Here is an 18,002-nt window from a genome sequence, read left to right as displayed (position 1 = left end):
TATCAACTAAGTTTATGTAATATTATAAATCCTTTGCTGTTATTTCAACGTGGCGTCTTCACCAGGATTAGATGCAATTTCAAGAGACCACTTCCTTTGCTCATTCATAAGAGGCAACACCTTATTTGTTCAAATTTTATCACAAGATCACAGCATTTCAGTCACATTTTCAGGCTTCATGTCTAATTCTCTTTATCTGGTTATTTCTACCAAATCTACAGTTATTTGAAGTATTCAATCTTTTGAGTCATCCATGAAGGTTGGAATCAACTTCTCCCAAACTCCTCTTAATGCTGATATTTTGATCACCACACGCTAATCACAAATGTTCTTAGAGTCATCTAGAATCGTGAATACTTTCCAGAAAGCTGTCAGTTAATTTTTCCTGAATTCATCCCAGGAATCACTATCTAAGGAAACTATATCTTATAAAAGGTATTTGTTAAACAAGAAGATTTGAAAGTTAAAATTACTCCATGATTCATAGGCTGCAAAATGATGTTGTATTAGCAGGCATTAAAATAATGTTAATCTTTTTGTACCTTTCCATTAGAGCTCTTGGGTGACCAGATGCATTGTTAGTGAGCAGTAATATTTTGAAAGAAATGATTTTTTTTCTGAGAAGTATGTCTCAACAGTGGACTTAAAATATTCAGTAAGCCATGCTATAAACTCCTGTTTATAGAAAGCCATAACCATAATCTAGTAGAGTAAGGTGATGTAAAAACTGGTGCTGTCATCTAGGCTTTGTTGTTCCACATATAGTGTACATAGACAGAGTATATTTAGCATCATTCTTAGAAGCTCTGGGATTTTCAGAATGACAAATAAGCATTGGCTTCAAGTTAAAAGTCAGCAGCAGCATTAGCTCCTAATAAGAATGTTAGCCTGTCCTTTGACGCTTTGAAGCCAGACACTGACTCCTCTCTAGTTATCAAAGTCCTATATGGCATCTTTTTCCAATACAAGGCAGTTGTGTCTACACTGAAAACTGATTATTTAGTGTAGTCACCTTCATCAATTATTTTAGCTAGATCATCTGGTAAACTTTCTGCAACTTTTACAACAGCACATCAGGTTTTACATCACCTTACACTACTAGGTTATGATGACGACTTTCTTTACATCTCATGAACCAAGCTCTGCTAGCTTCATACTTTCTTTTGAAGTTTTCTCACCTCTCTCAGTCTTCCTAGAATTGGTGAGAGATAGGGCCTAGCTCTGTATTAGGCTTTGCCTTAAGGAAATGTTATGGCTGGTTTGGTCTCCTGTCCTGACCACTGAAACTTCCTTGATGCCAGCAGTAAGTTGTTTTGCTTTCTTATCACTTGTGTATTCACTGGACTAGTATATTTAATTTTCTTTAGGAACTTTTCCTTTACATTGAAAATTTGACTCCTTGGCACAAGAGGCCCAACTTTTAGCCTATCTCAGCTTTTGACATGCCTTTCTCATTAAGATTAATCATTTCTAGCTTTTGATTTAAAGTGAGAGAAGTGTGACTCTCTTTCACTTGAACATTTAGAGGCTACTGTAGGATGATTAATTTGCCTACTCTCAATATAGTTGTGTCTCAAGGAATAGGAAGACCCAAAGAGAGGGAGAGACGAGGAAACTACACGTTGGTGGAGCAGTGAGAACACACAGTATTTTTCAATTAAATTTCCTGTCTTATATGGGCATGCTTAGTCATACTCCAAAACAACTGCAATCATTATATAAAAGATCACTGATCACAATCACAATAATAATGGAAAAGGAATATTGTAAAAATTACCAAAATGTGACACAGAGGCGCAAAGGAATGCCATGCTGGGAAAATGGTGCTGACAGACTTGCTGAATGCAGTGTTGTCAAAAATCTTCAACTTGTAAAAAATGCAATATCTGCAAAGCACAGTAAAATGAGGTATGTCTGTATAGACATTTGGCTTCTGTTACATATAGTACATATATTGTGTTATATATTTCTAGTATTTATAAAAATCATCAAATTTATGTTTAAATGTTCATTTTTAAGCTTCTGAAAATCAGCGGTTGTGCCTTAAAAGACAAGATATATAGTATATGATAAGTAAATGCATGTTTTATTTGAAATGGAATTTAAATAAGTTTTGAGGGTTAGGTAGAATATATACAGACTTAAATAGGAAGGAGAGTGTTGTGGAGGAAGAATACAATCACCAGTTGCAGGTGTATTTGGGAAAAGGTTTTCTATTTGACTGCAATCCTGTATATCTATAAAGTTGGTGTCATTGATAAGTTCTGAAATATAGGTTAAGATGTTTATCAAATGTTTTGAAGTTGGGACAGAAATATTTTAAGAACTATACTGTTGACTATTAAATATTTTTGAAGGAGTAATAAAAGTAGAATTTTGCTCTAGGAGAATTTATATGATATATTTTTCTGATGGCCTTAACAAGAACAGAGGCTAAAGGGATGAGCATAAACCCCTAGAATCAAAAGGATTAAGCAATTGATTGAACTGGTGGTACGCAGAGGAAGGCAATTTAAACACTACTTCCTAAGAACAAATTTTGGTTTGGTTGAAACTGATTGCCTGTATGTATTAAATGATTTATACTGGAACTTGCTAATATTATACTTTTATTGTAACATAATATGATGTGTTCTGCCTGTTTTCTAGAGCAAATCTAAGGCATAATATATTTTATTTACTTGATTCTTTCTTCTATTTTGTAACAACCAATCTTACATAGTGACTCCAAAGTATGCCAAAAAGTCAAATTTCTGTTCACTGCCAAGAACAGTAAATTTTTCATTATTTTAACGTTCAAAATATTTCCACATGTTGGGTATAAGTGTCTCAGTTGTCTTCTTGGGCTGCCATAACAAAATTCCAGAGACAGGGTAGTTGAAACAAGAGAAATTTATGCTCTTACAGTTCTGGCAGGTTGGAAGTCTAAGGTCAAGGTGCTGGCCAATTCAGTTCCTGATGAGGACTCTCTTTGTGACTTGTAGATGGTGCCTGCCCATCTCACTCTGTCCTCACATAGGACAGACAGAGACAGAGCGAAACGAAAGCTCTGTCAGCAAAGACAGAGTTCTTTGCTGTCTTTTTTTTTTTTTTTTTTTTGAGACAGAGTCTCGCTCTGTGGCACAGGCACAATCTGCAGCCTCTGCTTCCTGGGATCAAGCGATTCTCCTACCTCAGCCTCCCGAGTAGCTGGGACTACAGGAGATGCCACCATGCCTGGCTAATTTTTTGTATTTTTAGTAGCGATGGGGTTTCACCATGTTAGCCAGGATGGTCTTGATCTCCTGACCTCGTAATCCACCCACCTCAGCCTCCCAAAGTTCCGGAATTACAGACGTGAGCCACCATGCCAGGCCTGCTATCTCTTCTTCTTAGGGTGTTAATCCCATCACGAGGGCCTACTCTCATGATCTCATGTGAACCTAATTATCTCCCAAAAGTTCTGTCTCCATATACCCCCAGCTCAGGGCTAGGACTTCCACATACGAATTTTGGGGAGACACAATTCAGTCCATAGCAGGGCGTGTGTATATGTATATTGTGTGTACATGTGTATGTGTGTGTGTTTCTTCCTACATAATGTTTTTGGCTTTTTATTTGAGTGAGAAAATAGAAAAGAATCAATGTATGCTTGCTAAAAGCAAGCCCTTGCCCAAATATACAAGTATATCATAGAGAATGGCAGCCCAATCCTGCTGGTCTTTTTTGCCTGGAGTCAATAAGAAGTATTGCTAAATGGCCCCAGGAGGACTGTCACTGCCTCTGCAGCTTTGCATTCCCAGAGAGAGGGTCCTGAGAACTACTTCAGCTGTCTAGGACTCTTAAAGCTGAAGTTAGGATATTGAGACTGGCCTGGGGGAAAAATGTGTCATCTGTTTTCTGTAAGCTCTTTGGCTTTGTTTCAGTCAGCAGCTTTTAAATGCCAGCAATATTGGCGCTTTAAGGTTTAATTAAAGGGATTAACATAACAAATTCAGGAAAAAGATAACCATATTACATGGCTTTGGGTTTACCAATAAAACATAAAAATAATTAAGGTAATTTGATTTTCTGCTTTCGGCAATACTTTTTCCAGATTTATACTAAACAATGCACACAAAAGCCCGGTGAGCAGAGACCAGACTTAGCCATATGTTCAGCAAAGAAGCTAACAGAACAGATGTTAAAATGTGTTGATCAATACTACTAATTTTTAATAATCAGTAAAATGTAGTCTATCCCTAAATGTAGTAAATGCCAGTCCTTAGAATTTATTTAGTTAAGAATCTTTAGGCATGTAAAGCAGTCAAAAATGTTGTTAAACTTTTATGTTTTGGAACAAAATTTATGCCTTTTTGTTGTTGTTTTTAATTAGATACACAATGAGCATGGGATGAAGCAATGTCTAATGCTACCAGTTCAGAATGGCTAGAATATTGCTTTGAAGAAAACAAAGTATTTATAGGAGCGATTTATGTTTTCAAAATTTGTCTCTTAGGTCAAAATATTTCTACAACTCACAAAGGAGTTTCACTGTGCAATATACTTTCCAGGGTCTATGCCAGATAAGCAAGCCACATATCAAGAAGTGAACCAAGTGTTTGGGGACATATACTCTTCTCACCTGAAACCAGGTGTCTTCTTTTACAATGCGTCATGTAATACAAGAGCAGATCAGTGATAGAGGTAAAGGGAAAATTCTACTCCTTTCCCATTTTATTTTGTTTCTTTCAAAACCAAGCAGTTTTCATTTATTTCATTTGGTTTTATAAATAAAATAGTAAAGAAGGCATGCAATTAGTATCTTTATCATTTTTATTCAGAAACATAGAAAATACAGATAATTTTCATTTGGTTATAGCTCACAGCTCAGGTATACATGGGTGAATAAGAAAATCCTTTCTATTTAATTTGGCTATAAATTTAACAAAACAAATACAAAACAATGTTCTAATATAACAGTAGATAAGCAAATAACACATTGACTGCTCTTACCTATGTTTTCTAAATTTATAGCCATTAATCAGTAAATTACATGTCCCATGACTCTCTCATGTATCTCTTCTTGAATAAGTACCTTCTGAATATTTTAAACATTGTTTTGTGTGATGGATTTTATAGTTGGCAGTGAGATGCAGGAATTTTCCCATTCTCTCTAGCATGATCTAAAAACCAGATGAAAAAATAAATAGGGAAACCAGTTTAAAAGAAGGTAATAGTTGCACGTAAAATAATAAAACAAAATATGAAAACAGGTTATATTTAACTGGAGATTTTCTTTAATCCCAGTTGATAGTAAAGGGATTTACAGAACTTCAAATACTGGATAACTGTCTGTACACTTAGATTGTTCTGTACTTCTCAAACTAACACTATTTTCAATACTGCCTAGGGTACAGTGGTCTACAAATAGAGCTGAGATTTTGCAAATCATTTGCCTTGCAATAAAATATGTTTTTGGTCTGGGATTGTAACAGTAAAAATAAATGAGAGCTTGGTCATCTGTAGGGGTATTTCCAGGGACCATTCCAAGACACACTTTTAAAATACATGATGATAAAATGTCACTCTGGATTTATTAGGAAGAAATCAATCTGAAATGCTCTTACTAAAAAGTAAACTCATATCATCAGCTTTAAAGTCAGGTAATGCTGAATGACAGAAGCATTTGGTGACTGAAACAAGGAAAGGAAATCAGGGCTAAAAAATCTGTCAGTATCACTTTTAGAGAAATTCATGGGAGTGTGCATTCCAATTCAAAATTATTCTTCTGATTTAGATAGAAAGAGTCTTGGAGTGAAGAACATTGACTACTGTAGGAGGATTTTGGTTGTAAATCACAGAAAGGAGAGCCAAGTGGACTTAAATAGTGAAGGGAATTCTTGGCTCATGTAATTGCCTAGTAGTGGACTTGGCAAGGATTTGTCTGTTACTCAAGTAATTTCACTTAACCTTCAGTTACTTCCCCTATTTCCTGGTTTTATTTCCTGGCATTGGTGCCACTGGGCAGAATCTTTCCTTATTTTATCAAAAATGTTATAAGCCACCCAGAACCATAAGCTTCCTTGCCCATGTCTGGCTGCAAAGTGGTTGTTTCCAGGGACCTTCAGGAAAAATCCTGATGACTACTCTGATGAGATCTACCTAGAATACATTCATCCATCTGAAATGCTTGCATGGGATAAGATTAGTATTAATTATATTTATTATGCCTTCACCCCTGGAGGTGAGGTGGGGTCAATTCCATGCAAAGTAAGGTAACAATACATGGCAGAGGATGATAGAATCCCAAAGAAAACTTGAGATGCTTCTCAAAAGAGGGGGATGTGGTGGGAAATAGATATTCCTCACCTAAATCTGCATATATTCACTGACCAACACAATATTAACACAGGACACACAAACTGTTACTCTAGTATCTAATTCCACAGAGCTCGCAGCCTGAAGCAAAATCCGTTTATTGCCTTCCACTTCTGTAGGTCACAAGTCTAGCTCACCATTCCTGAAATCAAAATCAAGGTGTCAGTCAGGCTGTTTTCCTCAGAGACTCCTGGGACAAATCTCCTCACAAATAATTCTTGTTGTTGACAGAATTCATTTCTTTGCAGTTGTAGGACTCATATCCTCTTTTCTTGCTGACTCTAGGCTGAAGGTGGTTCTTAGCTCTTTGATCCTTTTCACGTGACCTTGTTCATCTTAAAGCCAGCAACAGCTCAGTGAATTCCCCTCTTGCTTCAAATCTCTGATTTCCTCTTCTACAACTCTCTGGGGAGAAACTATACTTTTACAGGTTCATATGATTTGGTCAGGTTTACCCAGAAAAACCTCTCTACCTAAAAATCAACGATGCCAAATAACAAAACCTAATCCTGGTAGGAGGAACCATTATATTCCACCAGGGAATTATTCAGGACATATACACCAGAGAGAGCAGATGATCTTTGGGAAAATCTTAGATTCTGTTTAACACATTTACCTAATTACTTTTGGCCTATTAACTGGTCTCTGAAGTCAGTTCTTAACGTTTCTCCACTTTTCTATTATCATGCCTGGTGTATTTTCAGGTAGAGCAATTAATTATCATTCAGGTTTAGTAATTAGGGCCTTTGAAATTTGAAGTGATTAAATTGATAAATTACTTTTTGAACCTGTAATTTGATGATTCAACCAAAGACTGATCAGCCTCTGAGCTTCTCTTGAAATGATCAGTTACCATCTTCTCTATGACAATTGCAATGTGCTTAATTGTCATGGGTTCAATTTTCTGTACTCCATTATCTTCCCACTCATACTGAAATTTGATTATTAGTTACTCATTTACTATGTATTCATAAAAATAAATCCCATCTGCAATGCCATATTTTAAAAGGTCATCTAAACAAGTGGGCAGGATGCAAAAGCTTATGATGGGAAAAGAGATATTTATGGTGCTTCTCTGAACATAATTAAATTGAAATATTGAAGATTTCAGTACACCAGAATAGCTAAGACAGTGTATATATTATAATGCAAACAAAAATATTAGTGTCATATTCCCAGAATTACTTTTTAATCTTTTCCTTTTGTTACCATAAACTTGGTAAAGAAATTAATGAAATGAATCTGTTAAAAATAAACTTGATTGCTTCACCTGTAAATCAACACACTTTTTCATATTTTACCATCACTTTCAATACCAGCTTTCTCTTGTTTTTCCTTCTTTTTCTCAGTTCCTTCATTGTTCTTTATATTCAATAATCAAAGCACAAGTCTCTCTGAGAATCTGATAAAAATGCATTGCTCTTTATGCCTCAGAAATGAATATATGCACACTATACAATATTTTCCTTTCAATTTGAGAGGCTCATCAATCCTGAAACTCTCTCTACTTCATATCTCCTGAGTGTTGGTATTTATTTTTCTGAAAATATATTTAACCACGCTACCTCTTTGTTGCTGTAGCTCTCAGCCTAGGAGAAGCTTTTGTTTCTTACATCTCGTTTACTGCCATCATATCCTTGCCCTTTCCAGACAATAGCGTATTTATACTCAATGCACCTCATGCACAGATAAGGTTTAACCATCTTTTTCTAAAAAAAATCTCTTTCAATATATTTGTTTATTCAAATGTCTCCCTCTCGCTCCTTTAGTGCTCATTCCTCCCCTCTAACTTACAAAGCCCCTTTCCATCTCTTTTCCCTCAATCCAATGCCCGTTCCATTTCCTACTTACTGGTTGTGGAAAATGCTCAGGCAAGTTTCTTCCTGGCTTTAACTAAGTTGAAATACTTCTGAGTGAAATTAACCTCTCCCTTGCTGCCTGTATGTCTTTTTTGCAGGTGACTTCAGAGCTACCCTTAAAGCCCTCACCTCCTCCACCTGCCCTCCTGCTGTACCTTTACGTTTCAAGTATATGTAGGATGTTCAATGTTAATTTCAAATAATTTTCATCTATTCACTTTCTCTATTTCTAAACAGCAAAGTGAGAAGGAAAAACAGGGTCAACGTCCTTTGTTCCTGTCCGACCTTTCTTCCCCTTTCCACTGCTAATTACGAGTATTGTATTTTCTGTGAAAGCTCACATAAGCATGGAATTAAATGCTAATAGTGACAATAAATATGTTGATAAATTACATTTTCTGTCTATTCAAATATATAGGGAAAACTGACTTTATAGAATTGAATATATTTTAAAATCCTGTTTTAAAAATCTACTGTCAATTATCTTTAAAAAAAACTCTTGCATGTAATACAATATTAAAACAGGCATGTATATATATAACCTTGAAAATAAAATGTTAAGTGGAGGAGAATTTTTCATTCTCCGTGAAATCTCTCTGAAAAGATAATGAAATGGGCTATGTTTTAAAAGTTGCTCGGAGGTTAACTTTTAAGCGAAACAATTTATGGATTAAATTTCAAAAAATAAACCCCAATACAGGAAGCAGAGTTTTTGACCCTACATCATATCTAGATCCTGATGTCTGATAATAGAATGAAGAAAAGGGGGGGAAAATAAAAATCAAAAAAAGAAAAATCAATATGAATCATATTAGTCTGGTGCAGAGAAAAGGCAGTGGTTTCAAGAGTAACCCTTACTATGAAAAGACCCAGATAACACTAACTCAGTGAGTGAGGGGCTCAGTGATTGAGAGGGAACACATAGCAAAGGGATAATGCTTTTGTGATTGTAAAGCACCTGGATTTATTTAGGACAATATATAGACTTCTTAATGGCTCTTTTCTGGTGACAGGGTCCCAGGTCAGAATGGAAAGAAGACATTTTGTCAGGAGTTTCTTCAAATACAGAGTCAATCACAAAATAGTTATCTATGAATACACAGATTATTTGCATGAACTATCTGGGAAGTATATCAATTCTCTCAGTGGCATGAGCAAAGTCAATCAAAAATCATTGTAGCTACTTAGAAATAGAAATACCCGCAGGAATTATGGGAAATGGAAGGTGGAAAGAAGATAGTTAAATTTAGCCACCAGCACAGCAACTTCCAATTTTCAATGCTGAAAGGAGAAAATTGGATGATTAAGACACACGATCATTGAATGTTATTAATTTGTACAGTTATTCTACCTCTAGGCTGGTGGCCTAAGGAAACACTGGTTATGTTTATATTTATGTTTTCATTGGTATAGATTAGGCATTGTGGGAATTCAGAGTGTCAAGCCAACATAATAAAGTGACACTATTAACAACCTGCCTTGGGAAGTGCTGAAAAACTGTTCCCTTTAGAACTATATCCTGCCCCACTGTTCATGCTGTTCATAGAGAATAGCATCTATTAGACTAATACTTGCCAAAGAAAGTTTTTAACTGATGACTTTAAAGAGCAGCTTTTTGGATAGAGAGCATTACATAGGTTTTATGGAGTTCATTTGCTTCCCTTGTTACATCTGTAGGTGTATTAGTTGGTTTTCATGCAGCTGATAAAGACATGCCCGAGACTGGGCAATTTATAAGAGGTTTATAATGGATTTACAGTTGCACGTGGCTGGGGAAAGCCTTATAATCATGATGTAAGGCAAGGAAGAGAAAGTCATATGCTACATGGATGGCAGCAGGCAAAGAGAGCTTGTGCAGGAAGACTCCCATTTTAAAAACCATCAGATCTCATGAGACTTATTCACTATCACAAGAACAGCACGGGAAAGATCTACCCCTGTGATTCAATTACCTCCCACTGGGTTCCTCCCACAACACATGGGAATTCTGGGAGATACAATTCAAGTTGAAATTTGTGTGGGGACACAGCCAAACCATATCATCCCCCCGCCCCTCCCAAATTTCATGTCCTCACATTTCAAAACCAATCATGCCTTCCCAACAGTCGGCCAAAATCTCAACTCAGTTCAGCATTAACCCAAAAGTCCACAGTCGAAAGTCTCATCTGAGACAAGGAAAGTCTCTTTCACCGATGAGCCTGTAAAATCAAAAGCAAGTTAGTGACTTCCTAGATACAGTGGCTTTACAGGTATTGGGTAAATACAGCCATTCCAAATGAGAAAACAAAGGGTTACAGGGCCATGTAATTCCAAAATCTAGCAGGGCAGTCAAATTTTAAAGCTCCTAAATGATCTCCTTTGACTCCAGGTCTCACATCCAGGTTATGCTGATGCAAGAGGTGGATTCCCATGGGCTTGGGCAGCTCCACTGCTGTGACCTTGCAGGGTACAGCCCCCCTCCCGGCTGCTTTCACAGGCTGACTTAAGTGTCTGAAGCTTTTCCAGGTGAACAGTGCAAACTGTAGGTGGATCTACCAATCTGGGGTCTGGAGGACTGTGGCCCTCTTCTCACAGCTCCACTAGGTGGTTCCCCAATAGGGACTTTATATTGGGGCTCTGACCCCACATTCCTTTTCTGCACTGACCTAGAAGAGGTCCCATAAGCCCCTGCAGCAAACTTCTGCCTGGGCATTCAAGCATTTCCATACATTTTCTGAAATCCAGGTAGAGGTTCCCAAACCGGGAATTGTTGACTTCTGTGCACTTGCAGGCTCAACACCCCGTGGAAGCTGCCAAAGCCTGTGGCTTGCACTCCCTGAAGCCACAGCCCAAGCTCTATATTGGAGCTTTTCAGCCATGCCTGAAGCGGCTGAGAGGTAGGGCGCCAAGTCCCTAGGCTGCACCCAGCATGAGGACTCTGCGCCCAGCCACAAAACCCATTTTTCCTTTTAGGCCTCTGGATCTGCCATGGGAGGCGCTGCCTTGAATCCCTGTGACACATTACCTCATTGTCTTTCGGGTTAACATTTGGCTCCTCATTACTAATGCAAATTTCCACAGCCAGCTTGAATTTCTCCTCGGCAAATAGGATTTTCTTCTCTATCACATTGTCAGGCTGCAAGTTTTCCAAATTTTTATGCCTTATTTCCCTTTTAATACTGAATGCCTTTAACAACACCTAAGTCGCTTCTTTAATGTTTTGCTACTTAGAAATTTCTTCCACCAGATGCTCTAAATCATCTCTCTCGTGTTCAAAGTTTCACAAATCTCTAGGGCAGGGGCAAAATGCCGCCAATCTTGTTGCTAAAATATAACAAGAGTCACCTTTGCTTAAGTTTCCAACAAGTTCCTCATCTTTGTCTGAGACCACCTCAGCCTGGATTTCATTGTCTATATTATTATCAGCATTTTGGTCAAGGCCATTCAACAAGTCTCTAGGGAGTTCCAAACTTTCCCACATTTTTCTGTTTTCTGAGCCCTCCAAACTGTTCCAACCTCTGCCTGTTAGCCAGTTTCAAAGTCACTTTCACATTTTCAGGTACCATTTCAGCAGAACCTTACTCTACTGGTTCCACTTTACTGTGTCAGTTCATTTTCAAACTATTGATAAAGACATATGTGAGACTGGGCAGTTTACAAAAGAGGGTTTATAATGGCCATACAGTTCCACAGGCCTGAGGAAACCTCTCATTCATGGCAGAAGGAGGAGCAAGTCACGTCTTACATGGATGGCAGCAAAGAGACAACTTATGCAGGGAGACTTCCATTTTTAAAACCACTAGATCTCTTGAGACTTACTCACTATCACAAGAACAGCATGGGAAAGACCTACCCCCAAGAATCAATTACCTTCTGCCAGGTCTATCTTACAACAGATGGGAATTCAAGTTGAGATTTGAGTGGGGATACAGCCAAACCATATCAGTAGGCATGTAATTGACATATATAATATCAGTATTTAGCAATGCCTGGATATGTTTAGATGTTAACTTTCTTTATCACTTTCTAAAGTAAGCCCAAATTATTTATTAGGGGAGGAAAGTCAAGGTTAATGTAACTTGTCAAAAATATTTAGGGTGATAATAGTAATATTATAAGGGTTATATTTTGGAGTATAACAGCAATTTTACAATTCACTTAATTAGACAAAAATATAAAAACATAAATTTTATACAAATCAATAACTAAATTTTATGCTATTAAAATGTTTTGAATGGGCGTAACACTTGCAGGAAAAACACGTCACTAAAGGATAAGGTTTGGTTTTCAAGTAAGCTTCTACAGCTTAATACCTGTAAGATCTTGTCAACTGAAACTTAGAAACACATTTTATCTATTAAATAGAGATTAAAAATTCCTATCTTACAAAGTTGTAATGAAGCTTAAATTAGAAAATGAGGTAAAATCACTTTGCAAGTGCAAAGAAGAAAAATAAATTCTAGTTATATTATTGTCATTGTTAAGTAAGTATAGTCAGGGTAAGTGTATGAAGGTACTTCTTTAAACAGACAGTAATAAACACAAAAATTGGCTAAAGAGGAAGACATTCAAGTTAAAAATGACTTTTAAAAAGGTGTTTGTTGAAAGTACTGAAAGTCACATGATAGGTAAATAACAGAAAATAGATTGATACAAGTTTCCAGCTTTTTGTGAACAATATTAAATTAAATGCACTGCTTCTTAAGTAGAAGCTTTGTAAATGTGTAGTGGCATTTTTTATCCACGTACCAGTAAAATATTCTGGATTAATCATTTCAATACTATTTTTTTTAATATGTATATTTAATAAAATATGTATATTTTATTGTGTTTTAGGTTTGGGGGTACATGTGAAGAACATGCAAGATTGTTGCATAGGTACATACATGGCAATATGGTTTGCTGCCTTCCTCCCCATCACCTATATCTGACATTTCTTAATACTATTTTATATAAGAAATTATAGTACAGCCCAAAATGATAATTGTGTCCTATTAAGAAACACTGACAAAGCAGCCATGAAGCTCTGCAGTTAGTGAGGTCAGCCTGCATCTTTGGTTACATACCTAAGCCTGTGGCTTTTCTACTCACAGAAGAAAAATCATACTCAATTTTGACAATATATCTTTGCAGTTCCCTGTTTTTTACATGTTCACTTTTCAAGGGGACCTTCCACTTATCTGATAAAATTCATCAACTGTTTCACAAATTGTGAAATATCTACTTTCCTACTTTTGTATAACGTCCACTTTTCTATAACATCTGTTAATACATTTACAAAAGTTATTTGAAAGTTTTGTTTGCCAACTTGAACATTTGAGTCATCTAAATTTTTCTGTTACATATCTATTCCCTATTTTCCTTCTTGATTATGGGTCACACGTTTTTTATTCTTCATGTGCTTTGTTATTTTTTATTTTATCATAACACCATATATAAAGGGTAGTAGAGACTGCAGTATATATTATTTATTCCAACAATGGAAATACCCATTTCTCCTATAAAAATACTTGGCTGGGAAGTTCAGCCAACTGCGTCTGAAGTTGAAATGGGTCTTGGTTTAATTGCAGTTTTGTTCAGATTCAGTTTCTTACAGGTGTAAACCACAGAGTGAGAGACAGGTCTCTATCAATTTAGAAGTTCATTTTGCCAAGGTTAAGGACATGCAGCCAGAAGACATATAGTGCCTTTCCCCCAAGACGATTTTGAGGGCTTCAATATTTAAAGAGGAAAAGGCAGATCTTGTGGAAGGAGAAAGAAATTTTTAAAAGGTTTTGAGTAGACAAGAGACAAATCTTTGATCAGCCTTTCACTGAATGCACAATTTACATGTGAGAGGCGGGTACAGGAATAGTCACTTATGCCTTCCTGCAGCTCAGTGAATCTGCATTTTTACGTAAGATAATTTAAACAATAGGGCAGAGAAAGCAACTAGGTATGCATTTGTCTCAGGTGAGCCAGAGGGGTGACTTTGAGTTCTGTCCCCTGTCCACCACCTTTGAACATAAGTTATCAATTTACGTCACCAGGATAAAATTCAACAGAATAAAATTGGAGGTAGATTTGCCTAATGAAGTTCCCAGCTTGACTCTTCCCCTTTGGCTTAATGATTTGGGGTGTGGAGATTTATTTTTATTTAACATTGGTTACAATGTTTTGATGGTGGAGTCAGGAATTTGATGAGTAGGATTCCACTGATCTCTCTATATAAAACAGACCGAGAGGCAGCACTTTGTGTCACAAGAGATTTCTCCTCTTTTTAACATAGCCATCAGCCTTTTGAGACTAATGGTCCATCCTCTTTGCTTTCTAGCCCAGCTCCCAAATCTTGAGAAATCTCCGTTTTGGAAAATCTCTCACTGTGTTGCCCTACTTCTGGCTTTCAGTGGACTATTGCTATGCACTCATTGAAGCTTCTGTGTGCCTTGAAGTATCCATCCTGTCCTTAGCCCATTCTCTGTTTTATTATCATAGTGTACTCATTGAAAGGTAATATGCACTGTTTGGAATAGTATAACAGAAAATACCACAAACTGGGTGGTTTATGAACAAGAAACATTTATTTCTCACAGTACTGGAGGCTTGGAAGTCCAAGATCCAGGTGCCATTCAGTGTCTGGTGAGAGCTCATTCCTTGTAAATAACATCTTCTTTCTGCATCCTACCATGGTGGAGGGGCAAGATAGTGGTCTGGGATACCTTTTATGGAGAACGAATACCGTTCATGAGAACAGACCTCTCATGATTTAATAAACTCCCAAAGATGCTATCTCCTAATATCATTACATGAGGAGTAAGTTTTAACGCATGGATTTCACACTTGACCATAGTATGTACCAAAGATGGGTCTTTCCACACTTATGTTTTCTCTCATCTTTTTCTTGTTGCACCTCTGCCTTTGTTGAAAACCTGTGAGACAGAAGTGGATAGTCAGTATAACCTTATCTTGGAAATAGAACTCCTAAGACTAAACCATCCTGCCAGATCACATATAGTCATTAGGAATTGTTCAGGTTTGGATGTTTTTTTCTTTCATCTCTTTCTGTCATGATCATTATTTTCTTTTCATTAAACAAAATTTCGCTCACGTAGATTTCTTTGCCTCAGCTTTCTTAAGAACTTACATATATACCTAGGGGTGTAACATACACACAATACATACAAAACACACACACACATATTTTTACAGCTTATTTATTTTGTTCTTTATTGTTAGGGAACAATGGTATCCTGTGAGTTTCCTTATCCAATAAAATCAGATTGGTAAAATATTTACTAGTTTCGAATGAATCCATTTTATATTGTATTTGAAAAATTGTTTAACCACAATAATTTCCATATATAACTTTTTTTCAGGCTTCTGCTTTATGTTTTGATTGGGTTTCTTTTTCTAATACGCCATAGAAAGAACTCCATAACTTCTATATATTCGAAGCCTTTTTTATTGTTCTCTAAAGATACAACTGACTAACCTAAGTGTCTGCAGAAAGTTTTCTCTCACTTTGCCTTCCTTTCTTCGCTCCTCCTTTACTCAGTAGGTTCAATGAGGAAAAGAATCATGTGTGCCTTTTTTAACTATATATTCAAGGCATATTGTGCAGCTTACTACACAGTGGACACCATAAATTTGTTCCTTAAATATACAAACACATTAATATTCAATGAGGGCATTTTATAAAATGATTCCTTGTTACCAATTTAGCGTTAGATTAGTAAACACTCAGACATTTCTCTGACACCCATTATCGAAGTTCTATGAATTATGTAGCTCTATGTTCTTGGGCAACACTTATAATTCATGATCAAAATAAAGGCAGTTGGATACAAATTTTCCCTCTGCCTTTGGATAAAACTCCCAAATGAATCTATATTTATCTGATGAATTTTCTCTTGGATAAAATCATGTAAGTTTCTCTTAGCTATCTATCCTAAATATAAAACCCTGAAACAATGGTTTCAGCAACACTTTCAACATTTCTGTAACTGTCATTAAAGATGTTTCTAATCAATTTACAATAAATTTCAATATAAAGTACAATACAATTTATGTAATATTTAATCCAATGACTTTGTCTTTCCATAAAAAGTAGTAAAACTGATAGTAAAGCTAATATAAATACTAAATACTATTTTAAGAGAGGGTTCTTTTCTGAAATTTGTATTAGTTTTGAAATATACAAAGTCAGGACAGGTGTTTTGATTTCTATTGATGTATCTCTGTTTTAAACACTTACAGATCTGACTACCCAGAAAGTTAATACATAGTTAAATATAGTAAAGACTGATCCTTACTCAATTTGTCAATATGTAGGACATTGACAGGCTGCCAAACTACTATGTGCCTCAGGAGACATTAAGATGAGCTTCAGTTTTCTATGATAATTGAAATTTTCAGAAACTACTGTTCCATCAGTTAGCAAAGATGGATATATCCAAAGATGATAACAATTTCCAAAAAAAAAAAAAAAATACTGCTGAGTGCAGATATCTAGAGAAAATTTAGCAAGCTTAAGTGATAGAAAAATGCAAAATGAAGAAAATAATCACAAAAAATATGTGAAATCAGGTATTCACAGCTTGATGGAAACTGCTAGTTTTTCATATCTTACCAAATTTCAATCTAAAGCCATGGGAAACATACAAAATGGAAAATCCCTATGTAGATTCTATCTTATTTTCATGTTTCATATTAAGATATTTCTAGCATCTATTAATAATTTGAGTATTTGAGTACTATTTATAACTGATGGTTATTAATGTAACATCTAAATATATCCCTTATATTTCTTAAGCCCAGAAACAAAATAGGTGTTTGTACTTAATAATTAAAAAAATTTAAATATATTTTCATTTATTAAATATGTATCTTACTAAAATTTTTTGGTCATGTTACTGTTTTTATTTATTAAGAAAACTAATCATAATATTTAATATTACTTTTTATTAACAGTCATTATAATTATTAGTTCTCAATGACAAAGAAATACATGCATACACAGAAAGCAGCATCACTCATTAATTCATTCATTCATCTGTTAATTAACTTAACAAATCTTATTGAACACCCATCATATATGGGAATGGTACCACTTACAGGAACACCTATACCATATTATGCCCCAAAGGTGAGTTTATCCACACTCAAGTCCTATTTCATCTTTTTCTTACTGCTGTTTTGCCATTGTTGAAAATCTATGAGAAAGACTTGGCAAGTCAGTGTAACATTATCCTGTTGTTGCTGGAAAGGTGTCCTGATCCAGGCCCTATGAGAGGCTTCTTGGATCTTGTGCAAGAAAGAATTAGGGATAGTCCATATAGTAAAGTGAAAGCAAGTTCATTAAGAAAGTAAAGGAATAAAGAATGGCTATCCCATAGGCAGAGCTGCGATGTGGGATGCTCAGTTGATTATACTTATAGTTATTTCTTGATTATATGCTAAACAAGGGGGATGAATTATTCTTGAGTTTTCTGGGAAAAGAGGGGGCAATTCCTGAAAGTTAGCGTCCCTCCCCGTTTTAGGCCATATAGGGTAACTTCCGTGTATTGCCACATAAACTGTCATGGTGCTGGTGGGAGCATCCTTTAGCATGCTAACACATTATAATTAATGTATAATGAGCAGTGAAGATGAACAGAGGTCACTTTCATCACCATCTTGGTTTTGGTGGGTTTTGGTTGGCTTCATTACTGCAACCTGTTTTATCAGCAAGGTCTTTGTGACTTATATCTTGTGCCAGCGTCATATCTCAACCTGTGACTTAAAATGCATAGCCTACTGGGAATGAAGCTCAGCAGGTCTCAGCCTTATTTTACTCACCTCCTATTC

Source organism: Sapajus apella, unplaced genomic scaffold (assembly GCF_009761245.1).
Source record: "Sapajus apella isolate SASKATOON/1434 unplaced genomic scaffold, GSC_monkey_1.0 scaffold27, whole genome shotgun sequence".
Lineage (NCBI taxonomy): Eukaryota > Metazoa > Chordata > Mammalia > Primates > Cebidae > Sapajus > Sapajus apella.
The sequence above is the reverse complement of the archived record's forward strand: the minus strand, read 5'-3'. Positions refer to the sequence as shown.